At 28.3% G+C, this 14,592-nt stretch overlaps 1 pseudogene; it reads right to left on the reverse strand.

The window, feature by feature from the left end:
• Positions 1-53: 53 nt before the first annotated feature.
• On the reverse strand, positions 54-12,229 carry LOC145937856 (uncharacterized; annotated as a pseudogene).
• Positions 12,230-14,592: the final 2,363 nt, after the last annotated feature.

The raw sequence follows: 14,592 nt of genomic DNA on the forward strand, positions 1-14,592 counted from the left end.
CTGTATCTCTTGGTTTGAGATTACTGAGTTCCATTGATTAATTAACCTCAAACTTACAACGGAAAAATAGGCGAGAAAAATATTGGTCCGAAAAGTCGCTTCGCTGAACCTGTTTGTGAAACTGTTGCATTTTTCGTCGTTTTAGTTTTTGCATAATTATGCTTTTCAGGAACTTTTGGAAGTTTCGAAATAAGTGAACTATCCGATTCTTCACTGTCGTTACTCGTATCTTCGTCTAATATTTTTGCGGCTCTAATTTTTCGGGATTTTTTTAAATATTCATCTCTATCAGTACCAGAATTTAGATCCGATAACTCTTCAGCATCTTTTAATTTTTTTCTCGCCAATGTATAGTTAACTAAAAAAGAAATGTTTTACTTTTAAATAGATATATAACTTTTATATTATTAAAAATATCTATATGGCACAATAATTTATGACACGATAATATGTATATATGTATACATAGACATATCTGATGTGTCTGTGGTTATTACTGCAAATTAACCTTAATATAGACAAGTTTCAAAAATATGCGATTTTAAGGTTAATTTGCAATAACGTTTTTTATTTGAGGAGTGAAATATTTAGGCCAACTAAACGAGCATTTAAATTTTAGGTTGTTATTATTTATTATTATGAATTTGTATTATTAAAAAATCTTTGTAAACGTTTCGACTGTACTCAGTCTTCTTCAATACCAAAATAACAAGAGTCACATTAAAATCAATAATTTACATAATAAAAAACGTATAAATCAGCGCAAATAAGAACCGCAAAGTACAAAAATAGTAACGAGGTGTCTTTTCGCAATTATAAGACATTATATAATTGTGAGCAACGGACTGTCGCCCGAGAATAATTTAAATCACAAAATACTATTTTAAAATACAGTCAAGATACAAAACAGTCGCTGGACAATGGGTTTGAGTGAACAATTGTTACCAAAATTCATCGTTAGTAGGCGAAGAATGTGTTGGTCAATTTTCTTATCTCGTCAATTTGTTATTCTGAATCTTATATAATTCTATGAGTCCAAAGTTGACAACTGCACAGCTAGTTAACAATTGTGCTGTGAAATTGTTTAATGTTCTTTATATAATAGGAATTAAAACAGTCAAATTATATAAATATAATTATTTACAGATTATTGAAATTATAAATGTTCGTTTTATTTAGCGGTGTTGTGTGTATAGTTGAACGTCAGACATGGAAGTGATAAAACAGCCAGCGTTAGAATGTTTATATTTATCCAAGTATTGTTTCTCGATGTTTCCATGGACTATGACTCAGACAATTTTTCAAGAATGTCAAAATAACTCTCGTCGAGCAACTCAGTGTCTTTGTTTGAGTTAATGCTATTTTTTTGTTCTTTAATGTGTATCATTTCGGATATTAACCTTTTATGATAATTTTTCTCACAATCTATAATTTTCGTATTGTCCCAATCAAAAGTGTGTCCTTCGTTTAAAATGTGTTCTGAAACGACTGAATGTCTCGCAGAGTCTAATCTGATGTTATTCTTGTGTTCTTTCAATCTGGTCCCCAATTGTCTTTTTGTCTGTCCAATGTAGGATGCATCGCAATCATTGCAATTTATTTTATAAATAACATTTGAGTTCTTAGGACAATCATTTTTATCTTTTTGAACTCTTATAATACTATTTAACTTCTTAATGCAGCGGTATCCCACTTTCATGTCTGGCTTTTTTATTGCTGACGCAACTATTTCGGAAATTGTTTCTATGTATGGTATTACGAAAAATTTTTTATTATTATTATCCTCCGCGACAGTACGGACATTATCTGTATTATTACTAACTATTGTATTTAGTTTATTAATTATAAGGTGTTTTAACCTACGATTTGTTTCTATAAAAATGAGGTCAAGAGGATAACCGTTCGACAATAATATATTTATGGCCATCTCCAAATTCTTTTTGTGAAATCGGGGATGTGACAACAATATAGCTCTATCTATTAAATTGTATATTGTTCCTATTTTATGACAAATAGGATGATTTGAAAAAAATGAAAGTAATCTGCCTGAAAATGTATTTTTGTGAAACCAGTCTAAATGTATCATATTGTCTATTATTATGATGGATATGTCTAAAAAGCTTATACAGCTAACCTCTCGTTCCAATGTGAACTTTAGTCTATCATGGTAGTTATTAAATTTATCCATGATATAAGACAGATTGCTTACAGAAGTGCACAGAATAATGTCATCAACATAACGGTAATAAAATGTTAAATGTAGATCAAGCTTATCAATTATTGACGTCTCTAAATCCTGCATAACTATATCAGCAATAATCGGAGAGAGTGGGGAACCCATAGGAGCCCCATAAATTTGTTTGTAGATTGTGTTAAAGATAAAACATGTAGATGTTAATAAATATTTTATCACACTAATAAACTCGTTTTTTGGAATTTTTGTGTGTGGTTCTATGAAATGCCATCTATTGCTGATACCGCTCAGTGCAAGATCCACAGGGACATTCGTAAACAACGACACCACATCAAGTGACACCACCATATCAGAATCTTTAATCATTTTTCCAGACAGAATGTTGCACAAATCAAAACTATTGTTAATAAAACTTTCCGCTTTGGGGAGGCTATCCATTAAAATTTTATGAGGGAGGCTATCCATTAAAATTTTAAGAAAAGATGATAAGTTATATAATGCTGTGTTTATCGATGAAACTATTATTCTGAAAGGTATATTTTCCTTGTGTATTTTAGGAAGCCCGTACGCTTTAGGCAGGAGAGAATCGCTGGAATGTAGGTGGTAATATTCCTTCTTACTAATAATGTCGTTTTTCAACCATTTTTTTAAATAATTGTTTAGTTCCCTTTCTATTTTCGCCGACGGATTGTTTTTAACGACAGCGTAGGTAGTTTTATCTCTCAACAAATCCCCAACTCCTTCTATGTAAAATTCTTTATTCATTGCGATCGTAACATTGCCTTTATCCGCTCTAGTGAATAAGATGTTAGGATTGTTATTACAAAATTTGATTGTTTCTTTTTGCATGCGAGATAATTTCTCTTGTGTATCTGTTTTTTTGTCGTTATTCTTTAAGAAAAATGAAAATTGAGGAATGGCAGCATTACGAATCGCAGTGAGATTTCTAATATTTTTTGAATTGCTTTCTATATCCTTAATAAATTCGTGTATGGCTGTCTTTTTGTCGGTGTTAATTGAAAGACTAAAATTGTTATCTAGTTGTAATAAATTAGTTACGTTCGGAGGAATGTCTTTATCGGACAAATTAATAAACCATTTTTTATTCGTCTGCTCTAAAGGGTTGGAAATTCTGTCGCGAAAACTATCCGCACTCACGCCGCTGCTAACAACATTGTCTGAGTGCCCTGTTATTTTTTTTATTGTATCTTCTAGGTTGTGATTTTTCCATAATGCAATTAAATTCGATTGGTTTAATGTTATTAATATATTCGGTTTCTTTTAGTTTCCGTAACCATAAAAATTTTTTTTTTGTGTAGGTGATATAGCTTTTGGTTGAAAGAGTAAAAAGAGATCAAGTGGTGGTTAAATATTTCTTGCCAAATATAAGGTGGTAACCAATTGTGTAGTGTTTGAAAATATTTTGATCGATTTCTGTTAAGAGAGTTTAATAGCCTATATGAATCAAAAATCTCTATGTTAAAAATTTCCGTTTTGATTTTGTACAACAAACCATTCATCTTGTTTTTCGATTTATGATGGTAAAGATTGAATTTACCGTTACAATAATTGCGCAAGTGTTTGGGAAAGAGACCACCTCTTTTACAACCTCCTTTAAAAACAATAATTTTGAACATGTTCTAATAATTGCATAATTTGCATCAAGCCAAAGTCTCAAGTGCTCAACTGCTTTGTCACCAAACCAATGATATATGAAATTAAAATTAAAACGATGATATCTAAATGGATAATTATTATTACAACGCATTGTAAGGCCAGCGTGTATAAAAATTAAATAATAATAGGCTTGTATAAATTAACAAATTATTTGAGGAGTGAAATATTTAGGCCAACTAAACGAGCATTTAAATTTTAGGTTGTTATTATTTATTATTATGAATTTGTATTATTAAAAAATCTTTGTAAACGTTTCGACTGTACTCAGTCTTCTTCAATACCAAAATAACGTTTTTTATCATAAACTATCGCAAGTACTAACAAAAAATATGACCAATATATCTTTATGTAATGTGAAAATATCTGAATTTGAATATTTGATGCTTTTTAAAATAAATATAAAAAGAATTACCTGCGATTAATTAGGATTACATGAAGAATCACGTCGTCACGTTGTACACTCGTCACAAGCACAAAGGAAAAGGAAGAAGGAAGAGACCGTGCGCTAGGGGCCGGCAATACCGGAAATTCGTATCAAAATGATGGCGTTGCTGTACATATCCGCCAATAAATAAATTCGCGTAATTCTAAAGTATATTCTCAGAATATACGTAAAAGTATATTCTGAGAATATACGAGAAATAATATACTACAAGAGATGTTCTGATAATATTCTGAAAATATACCAAAAATGATATACTACAAGAGATATTATAGAGATGTTCTCAGTATATTACGTACGGTACGTACATTCACAATATGAGTGTAGAATATTCGTATGATATCATGTGCTGTTAGGGTATATATATATATATATATATATATATATATATTATTATTTTAATAATAGAATAGATTGAATGCTCTATTCCTTTAGAAAAACACTAGAGTAACAGCAGTATTTTCGCGCATATCTAATACTTGCATTTGACGAACATGGATGGAATAATGTACATTATGTATATTCTTACGGATATTCCAGCTATTATCGAATCGATATACATATATCACATATATCCATACAATATGAATATTCGTAAATACATATATATATCTATGTATGTCGCATGTATGCGCATTCGATGTACATACATGGAATGTACAAGACGTATATGCTATGTATATTCCAGCTATCGTATTGAATGAATATACATATCACATACATCCATTCAATATTCTATGAATATTCATAAATACATATACATCCATGTATATCGCATGTATGCGCATTCGATGCACATACAAGTAAGTGTATTAATGTAAAATAATATTAAAATTATCAAAAATATTTAACAAAAGAAAAGAGGAAACATGTTGAGGTTTATATACAAATATTATATAGAGGAATAAATAAATCAATTTTGAAAAGATTTTAAAATTAGTCGAACAATTTGTAGAAATAAAAAATGCGCACGAAAATAATTTAAAATCTAATTTATTAAAATATTGAGATATTATTTATTAAATTTTCATGAAAATGTATTCTATATACTATTATCAATTACTATTTTGATCGATAATAATTCTGAAAACGTAATTTTAGTTTCAAATTTATTTGTTACTATAATTTGTAAAAATATGACGAATTTGAATTTATTATAAAAATTTTTTAATATCGCTCACGTTTTTTTCTGGTCCAGGTAAACCTTTTTATTTTAGTAGTTATACAATCGGAAGTCGAACTGCTGTAAAACTTATTCAACTCAAACTATTAACAAAATTTTATTATACTTTATACATTTAAAACGAGATAATTCTTGAACGATGAAAAAAAATAGAAATAAATTTTCAAAAAATTCAAAATAATACAGTACCTATTATTTATTACAAAACTGAGAAAATATATACTTTATACTGATTTTATTCACACTTCTTTACAATTTCTTTGAATAGAATTGACAGTCATTGACAGAGGGTTTAATTATCTTATTAAAATTTCTCTTTTATATTTCTTTCGTTACAACAAAAACATGAATTTCGTAATCGAAGGTGATCGATATCGGTTAATTCTTGAAGTGTATCGAAATCTTTACTCAAGAATAAATAAAATTATCCAGAATAAGCGAGATGATCGATATCTGTCAGGAATAGTTAAGGCAAGACGTTTGAGCAGAATAAAAAATATTTGTGAAGAAGCGTGAAAGCACACTTTAGTCGACAGTGTGTCGCCTTTCAGATGTCTCGTCTGTTTTTATAAAAATTAATAAGTATTTAATTAATTTTAATTAATATTACTAATTACATTGATATTTTTATGAAAAATATCGATGATTTAATTATTAAAATTCTAGTCTATATCTTACATCTTACTGATTGTGTTACTCAAAATGTAATTGATAAAATCAGTAATAATAATTGTACATATTTGTGTAATGTAATTTTTAAAGAAAACTATTTTGCATTGCAATTTTTTGAGAGAAGTCTTCATACAAATACACACACGTACACACAAATACAGAAATACGAATACAGACACAAACTCAAACACGCAAAGTACATAATTTATATATTATATATTGTAATTTATATATTTTAATTTATATATTAATTTTTAGATATTATTGTCTGGGCAGTTACAGCAGCATCCTGAGAGTAAAGGCTTCTATAGCATTTCATTTAATACGTAATATATATTATTAATTATATTAATATTTTTATGAAAAAATTGATAATATGATTATTAAAATTAAATGTTTATATCTCAAGTATGATCGACTGATTGTGGCAGTAAAATGTAACAGTAAAATCAGTAATAATGTTGTACATATTCGCAAGATGTAACTTTAAAAAAATTCTATTTATGTGCGTTGCAATTTTTTGAGAAAAGTCCTTACACAAACACACACATATGAGAGAGTACATAATATAATTTATATTAATTTATATTATTTCTTAGATATTGTTGTCTGGGCAGTCACAGCCACATCGTGAGGATAAATTCTCGCCAGCATTTTATTTGAAACATAATGCGTGTCTGCAAATTTACAAAAATAGCGACCAATTTCGCTATTATCTATCCGTTTCGGTGTTGTTAAAGTTATGGCGTCTAAAATAAAAAGTGCAAATAAAAATTATAATATAATTTGAATTTGTTCTTTTTTAACTGGTTAGAAGAGCCGTACGCGAATGGTATTTAAGTCTCTAATTGAGGTTCAATTCCAAATAACTCTTGGCATCGTACTAAGTAAAATTCATACCCCGTGCACCATTTAATTACAGCAAAAAATTGTATTTTCGTTGTTACTGACGCACTACTATCCGCGTACGGCTCTTTTAGCCAGTTAAATTCAAATTTATATATTCAATATATAGAGACTTAAAAATTCTAAATAAAAAATATAATATAATTAAGATCAACAAAATAATAAATGAAATTAGATAATAAAATAAAAAGTAAAATAAATTAAATAATTAAGTTAAAAAGATAACAAAAGAAACCAAAATAATATAAAATATTGTTTGATATTGTGCACACAGAAGGATGCGAGTTCGTAGAATAACCAAATATAATTTTAAATAAAGACGTATCTTAATGATACCCCTTCATACCTTCTTCCACGTAACACATTTCATTCTCTTCGTTTAGAATTATATAATAAGTTTTATTATAATAGGTTTTTTGCTTTTTAAAATCATCACAGCCACAGTTAACGGCATTATCCACTTGTTCTCATATTTATAATTCTTATCAAGCTCTTCATCTTTATGTGTGTCAAACTTAATATGTTTATCTTCTTGCCGATGCCATCCGATTATCACACTGGTACAATTATTTAAATTACGTCGATTGCTATGCTTTACGATCATTCCAACCGCAAATTTTACGTTTTCCGGCCTTATATTTAACTGCTCTTTTTTGCTCCTGCAAATACTAAGCTGGAAAGTGTAATATTAGACTTCAAATGATTTTTCTTGTCTCAATTAATTCCTTAATAGATTCTTATAGTACATTAAATTATAGTATACATAGCACTAAAATTATAAATAACTATAATTTTTATGTATAATTGTATGTGTTACCGAGAGAATTCTCAGAGAAATTATTATTATTATCATATATATATGTATTAATAGTAATCACTGTATATATAGTGCTAACATACCATAGCTATTTCGAAGCATTTCACGTCATGCATATTAAACGAAGTGTTGTTTTTTGTTCTCTATAATATCATATTCATATACAATAATATATATATTATACGAGTTTAGAATAATCGACCAAACTAGCTTGAAATGATTTCTTAACATTCACAACGTTTCGGCCATGTGGTTGTGGTCCTTTACGAGTGAATATACTGAAATTTTACATATATAAGATCCCCTCTGTCCCCCCTAAAGAAATGTAGGCGAGAAAAATATAGATCCGAAAGTCGCTGAATCGGGAATCGAACCCGAGACCGAATATATATATTATATAGGATTTAACTTATTGCTCCACATCTTTTGGAATCTATTACGGTTCTTGGATGAATTTACTCACGAGGTGAAAATTACAAAAGTGAGAGATTCACTAGATTATCTACAATTTCATTTGTCGAAATCTAATGAATCTCCTCACTTTTGTAATTTTCACCTTGTGAACAAACTCACCCAAGAACCGTAATAGAGGCTCTTATCGCCTAAAAATATCTTTGGGATATATCTTATTCCTAACGTCTTGTGAATACGCATATGCTATGTGGGGCACATTCTTTTTTATAGAAAAATAATATATTATTTATATATATAATATATATATATTATACACACACAGAATGTGCACAAAAAATGTTGCGGAAAAAAAGAAATTGCATTTCTATAAAAAAAAAGCTGTTCTGAGATAGTCCGCACCGTTAAGGCTCCTGGCTTCTCACCGACCATGTTGGAATTATGACGTCAGAGGCGAGAAAACACGCTAAAAATTCTTAGATACCATTTCGAAATAAAAAGATATTCCGGTTTCAATGAAACTGCACTTCAGATGGCTTTAGCACACTCTTTATACCTCGAAAACTATCTTTTTCTCTCTTTATAATCAAACAGCTGTAAAATGACTGTAAAATATGAAGCCCAATGCGTCTGGTCTTTGCATGCGCAGTCATTCCACATGACAAAGTCTGATATATCACGATTATTTTACAGTTGTTGATTGACTGTCAAGGGAAAGAATAATTTTCGAGGTATTTTAAAAGTGTACTAAAACCATCTGAAATATAGTGTTTCATCGAAATATCCTTTCATTTAAAAATGGCATCTAAGAATTTTCAGCGTGTGCTTTCTCTCCTCTGACGTCACAATCTAACATGATCGCGAGGACCCAGAAGTCTTAATAAAAACTTAGATAGAAATTAAAATTTAAAAGGGATAACATTTTTAATAAATGTGCATATCTTGAATACTCTCATTACATCAATCACTTTCATGGGACGCATCAGGATCTTCCGTTTCAGGAATATCATCAATATTGAACTGAACGTTGAAAATAGTATCCTCAGAAGACATTTCTTCCTCATTTTCTTCTGAAAGTGCCGCTGTACTTTTATTTTTCAAATACTGTCGTTGCTTTGCCGCACGAAAAATTTCCATTATTTCTAATTTAAATTCCGCTCTAGTTTCGGGCTCTTTAAAATTTGGACACGTTTTAGCTGCATCTATAAAATACAAATATTTATACATTATTGATATTTCAAGAATCAAAGTATTTACATTTTAATATATGTAGCGCATATCATACATATAGCTTTCAAAAAACAACAAATACGTACAAAAATACACTTTTGCCATCTGTGTATAAAATGACAACGATTCTTTTGTTCGACCCCAGTAAGTAAATTTACATGTTAGCTCATCTGTCATTGTTTCTTTTTGGAAATGACTGAGAGCTTCTCTTAACTTTATGCCACCAACAAATTTAAGATATGTTAGCTGTAACAAATTTTCATAAAATTTTTAAATTATAATTATATACGGGTTGCTTATTTTAATTTATCGATTCAGATATCTTTTCTTCTATGCTTTTTATAAAAAAATGTTCTGACAAAAAAGTAGTAGAGTTCAAGAGGAACATTATATCACGATCTTGAATTATTTTTGAGTGGCGTTTCTCAAAGTCACACAAAATTTACTTGATTTTTTAAAAATGAAACTACTCAAAATGTTTTATGTAAATAAATTTCTTGTAATATTCTGCATAAAAAGTTATAAGTTATAAGGATAATAAATAGCCATATAAATAAATAAATTATTATCTAATTATTATCTAGTAAAACTATATCGTCAGCATACGCAAGCGACCAAATCCTATCATTACCTAAAGCTACCCCTCCTATTCCCTACAAGATATCCCTTTTGATTTTTTTTATTTTGTAATTTTTTATATACCAAAATGTCAGATTGAGAGGTAAAATATCTTGTAAACTACATTCAATTTTTGGTTATTTTATCTTTATAATTTTTTATGCAGAATACAAGGAATCAATTTATATAAAATTATTATATATATTAGGGTAATTTTATTTTAAAAAGTTAACTTTAAAATGACCTTGAAAGACGCCATACGAGGCCAATTGAGGATCAATAGATAGTTCTCCTTGCAATCTTACAACTTTTGTTAAAAAGTTTCTTGTAAAAAGCATAGGAAAAAGATATTTGAGTGGATAAATTAAAATAAGTGACCTCCCTCGTATATATTTTTTGCAAAGAATATTAATATCATATAGACCAAGCATATATCTTTGTACAGCACCATGTAAAGCTATATGTTGACAGTTTACTGTGAAAGCTATATTTTTGAAAGCTTTTTAAAAATTGTTTTAGTTGTATCTTATATATTTCATCAATATGTCAATTCTAAGATAGCATTTAATTATATAGTATTGGCTGCGTTCAGCAGAGAAAGTTGCTTTACAATTATTGTATAGCAACTTTCTCTGCTGAACGCAACCAATTATCTAATAGGACAATTGATTGCTAATAGAGTGACATCTTTCTGCTCTAAAATAAATGACTAGTCTTAAAGAACAACTATCTTTCTTAATTTTATAAACTATTAATTTCAGCTTTATTTATTTGAATGCTTGATCCATTATGATATTTATTATAATATATGTCGTTGGATTAAAAGTATATTATAAATACCAATTCTTGCAGACGATCTGTATCAGTTTCTAGTTCCTTAAATTCTTCTACCGTTTTCAATGGAAAGCCATCTGGTCTTTTATATAAATTGTTTTGCATCGATGATATATGCTGCCCTTTTAAAGTTTTTATGTCAGATAACATTTTAGAATTTTGTTCCATCAGTTGCCTGTAACGTAGAAAATATATAATTGTACATACATGTAATAAAATAAAAATAATACATAATACATGATTACTATAAACTTTTCACAGACATAAGATTTTTTATTGGTATACCATAAATAAATTTCAATAACATTTTATTTAAAAGCATGTTTGACATAAGAATTTTGAATAAACTTATAGTCAACATTTTCAAATTATAATAAATATTTATAAATTGAAAGAAATATAAGAAACTAATATTATTAGCATACCTCAAAAGTTTAAGAATTTCGCGTAGGTTCGTGATATCTTTCTCCAATCCATTGATACTTTCAGATGGCTCAACCGTTTTATTATTTTGACTTGATAATTTAGAGTTGTTAGTATTACAAGACATACTCGAATCTCCTCCACTATATTTTTTTGATAATGAATGACTTGTATCATGTTCGATTGATCGCTTTAAGTTCTTATCATTAAATGACATATTTGAACCTGGTCTACTACAATTTTTTTATGATGAATCAGTTTTATCATATTCGACTGATTGCTTTAAATTCTGATCATTACATGACATATTTGAATCTGATCCACTATAATTTTTTGATGATGAATCAGTTTTATCATATTCGATTGATCGCTGTGAATTCTGATCGTTAAATGATGTATTTGAATCTACTTCAGTTAGATTTCTTGTCAATGCATGAGTGGCATCATATTTAATCGATTGTTTTGAATAATGATTATTGTGTAACAGATTAGTATCATCCATGCTAATACTACGAGGTAAAACGTTACTTGCGTGGGGTGTTTTTGATGTAATACGTTTTGATGTATGCACTTTGATGAAGTGATATCTCTTAAGATATTTGATTGTGATGCACATGACTGAAGATCGTTCAACTCATCATACATATTTATAGATTTGCGTTTTAAAATCCTTTTTTTAGTTTTCAATTTTTCATCAGATGAAGTTGTAAGCAATTTCTTGGGTTTTATTATATGTCTTCCTTTTGAAGTCACTTTCAATTCTTTTATTTTACTGTTATGCTTCTTTATACGACTGTTTTCATTACCTTTAACGTTGGACATTATACTAAACAGGAAAAAGAGAAATACAATTATTTTTCATATTACTTTATCTAACATTAATATTTTTATAAATAAAATTTTATAAAAATGTTAATGTTAGATAAATAATAATGAACAATATTAATCTAGTAATTTTTATATTTAATTATAGATAATTATGAATACATTATATACATTATATATACATTTGTTCAAATCTCAACAAAACAGTATTATATCTACTCGTATATCTTTGATATATCTGGAAACATTGGGGGTTTTTACCCATGTATTTTGAATAATATTTTCTTCTTTGCCAATAATTCTAGACCATTTTGGAATTCTAAAACATTTAGTATAAACATCCGATAAAGCAATAATAAATCGTTCAGATAAATTATAACATTCAAACACTCCCATTAATTTTTATTCAATTACATAATTATAGAAATTGTTAATTTCCTTAAATTTTTTCACAATAAAATAATAATTTGTTGAGATTTGAACAATATTTTCTATAATACATATAATACCATTTTTTAAAATACAACAGTTGTCACGTTTATTACAACCATATGTAATATAACCAACTTTTAATAATTTAAATTGAGTACATGTGCAAGGAATACTACGTAAAAGAGGACCATTTTTATGAGTACAGGATGCATGTATTATATCATAAGAATTATTCGATTTTAAGGACACATCACATAAGTTTAACTCGTGCAATCTTCGTATAAATTGTTGCAATGGAAGATGAGGTTTACGTACAAAATTCCGAAATTCTGGCATATAATTTTCAAAATCAAATGCGGAAAATGAATCTAATTTTCCTAAAAGTTTAACATCGTTAGCAAGATGAAGTAAACCGTGCAAATTATATGACAAAAATTCAATTCCGTATAAATTTTCGCTAAGAATTACAAATTTTCGCAATGCTTGTTCTGCAAATAAGATATCTTCGTCAGATGAAATATCAGACATAAGAATGCGAATAGCACAGGATAACAATAAAAAATGTATATAAACATTTTGTGTCACCACGTCACGTAATACAGAAGGTCCTGTGTATATTAAAAATGTACGAAATTCAGTAGCTTTAAAAGTTTTATATTCTACAATATCTCTACATCGACGAGAAAATTCACGTGGACAATAAACGCTGCAAGAAAGCAATCTTGCTGAAAGTATGTTTATTTGTCTACCAGATAATTTTGATACAGTATACTTCCCTTCAAGCCATGCGATAATCCATTTTTTAGTCACCCCAAGCAAAACCAAATGCAATATTCGAAAGGAACATTTGAGACTAATCCCATTGGAAGTACAGATAATGGACTTTCACCATTATGATGTTCTGTATCTATACACATTTTATATTCAAAATCAGTTCGTAATGGTGAATCAAATACGTTAAATACCATTCTATTAGATGCTCTAAACCCTTCAACTTTGCATTTAGAACACGGATTTGAAGACATGTGACTTTTATGATTTAAAATAAATGCTCTTGCTGGTGCATCTGCAATAAAAGATCTAATACGTAAAGGAATTTTTTTATCATTAATAGATACTCCACCATTTTGTATCACTTGTACAATGTCACTAACAAATCGTTCCATAAATTTATGAGAATCGCATGGTTTTGATTTCCCTAAATAAACTCCAGCTATAATAGGTTTATTATTTATTATATTTGTTATTCTATATTGTATTGACCAAAATTGAAACGATCCATTCAATGTTGCACCATCTGTGCTTATATCTATAACTATTTCAGTAGGTAATTGATTTATAGGTATGCATACTAATTTCTGTTGAATAGTTTTTTCGAAACCGATATGAACGTATTTACCTGAACCTAATGAAACAATATTGTAATTTGATTTTTGTGGTGTTTGCAAAAAAGTTCTAGTTGAACGTAGTAAATACGAAAAACAATGATGTGATCTTAAAACACGTAAAATAACATCACCTTGCACATGTTTTATATTATGTATGAGAAAAATATTACGTAAAGCTGAAGTAAATAAATGTTGATGATTAGTGATTGAACTGTCATTACAGTTGACAGCTAATTCTAGATCTGACAATGAGTCAACATTCAATTTTGATTCTTCCTCTATATTTGGATGTGTTACTTTAATACAATTAAAATTATTGTCTTCATCTGCAAAATTATTGTTTTTATTTGCAAAATTATTGTCTTTATTTGCAAAATTATTGTTTTCATTTACAAAATTATTATCTTCATCTGTAAAATTGTCTTCAGATTCAAAATCGCATTGTTTATTAAATGTTTTGTATTTCTCTTTTAATCTTAAAAATAATATTTGTTTTTTCTTTTGCGATATACTTTTATGCATGAAATTTTTATTATATTT

Source organism: Prenolepis imparis, unplaced genomic scaffold, assembly GCF_030444845.1.
Source record: "Prenolepis imparis isolate NDT839.2.m4 unplaced genomic scaffold, iyPreImpa1.0 SCAF_6, whole genome shotgun sequence".
In the NCBI taxonomy this organism is placed as follows: Eukaryota; Metazoa; Arthropoda; class Insecta; order Hymenoptera; family Formicidae; genus Prenolepis; species Prenolepis imparis.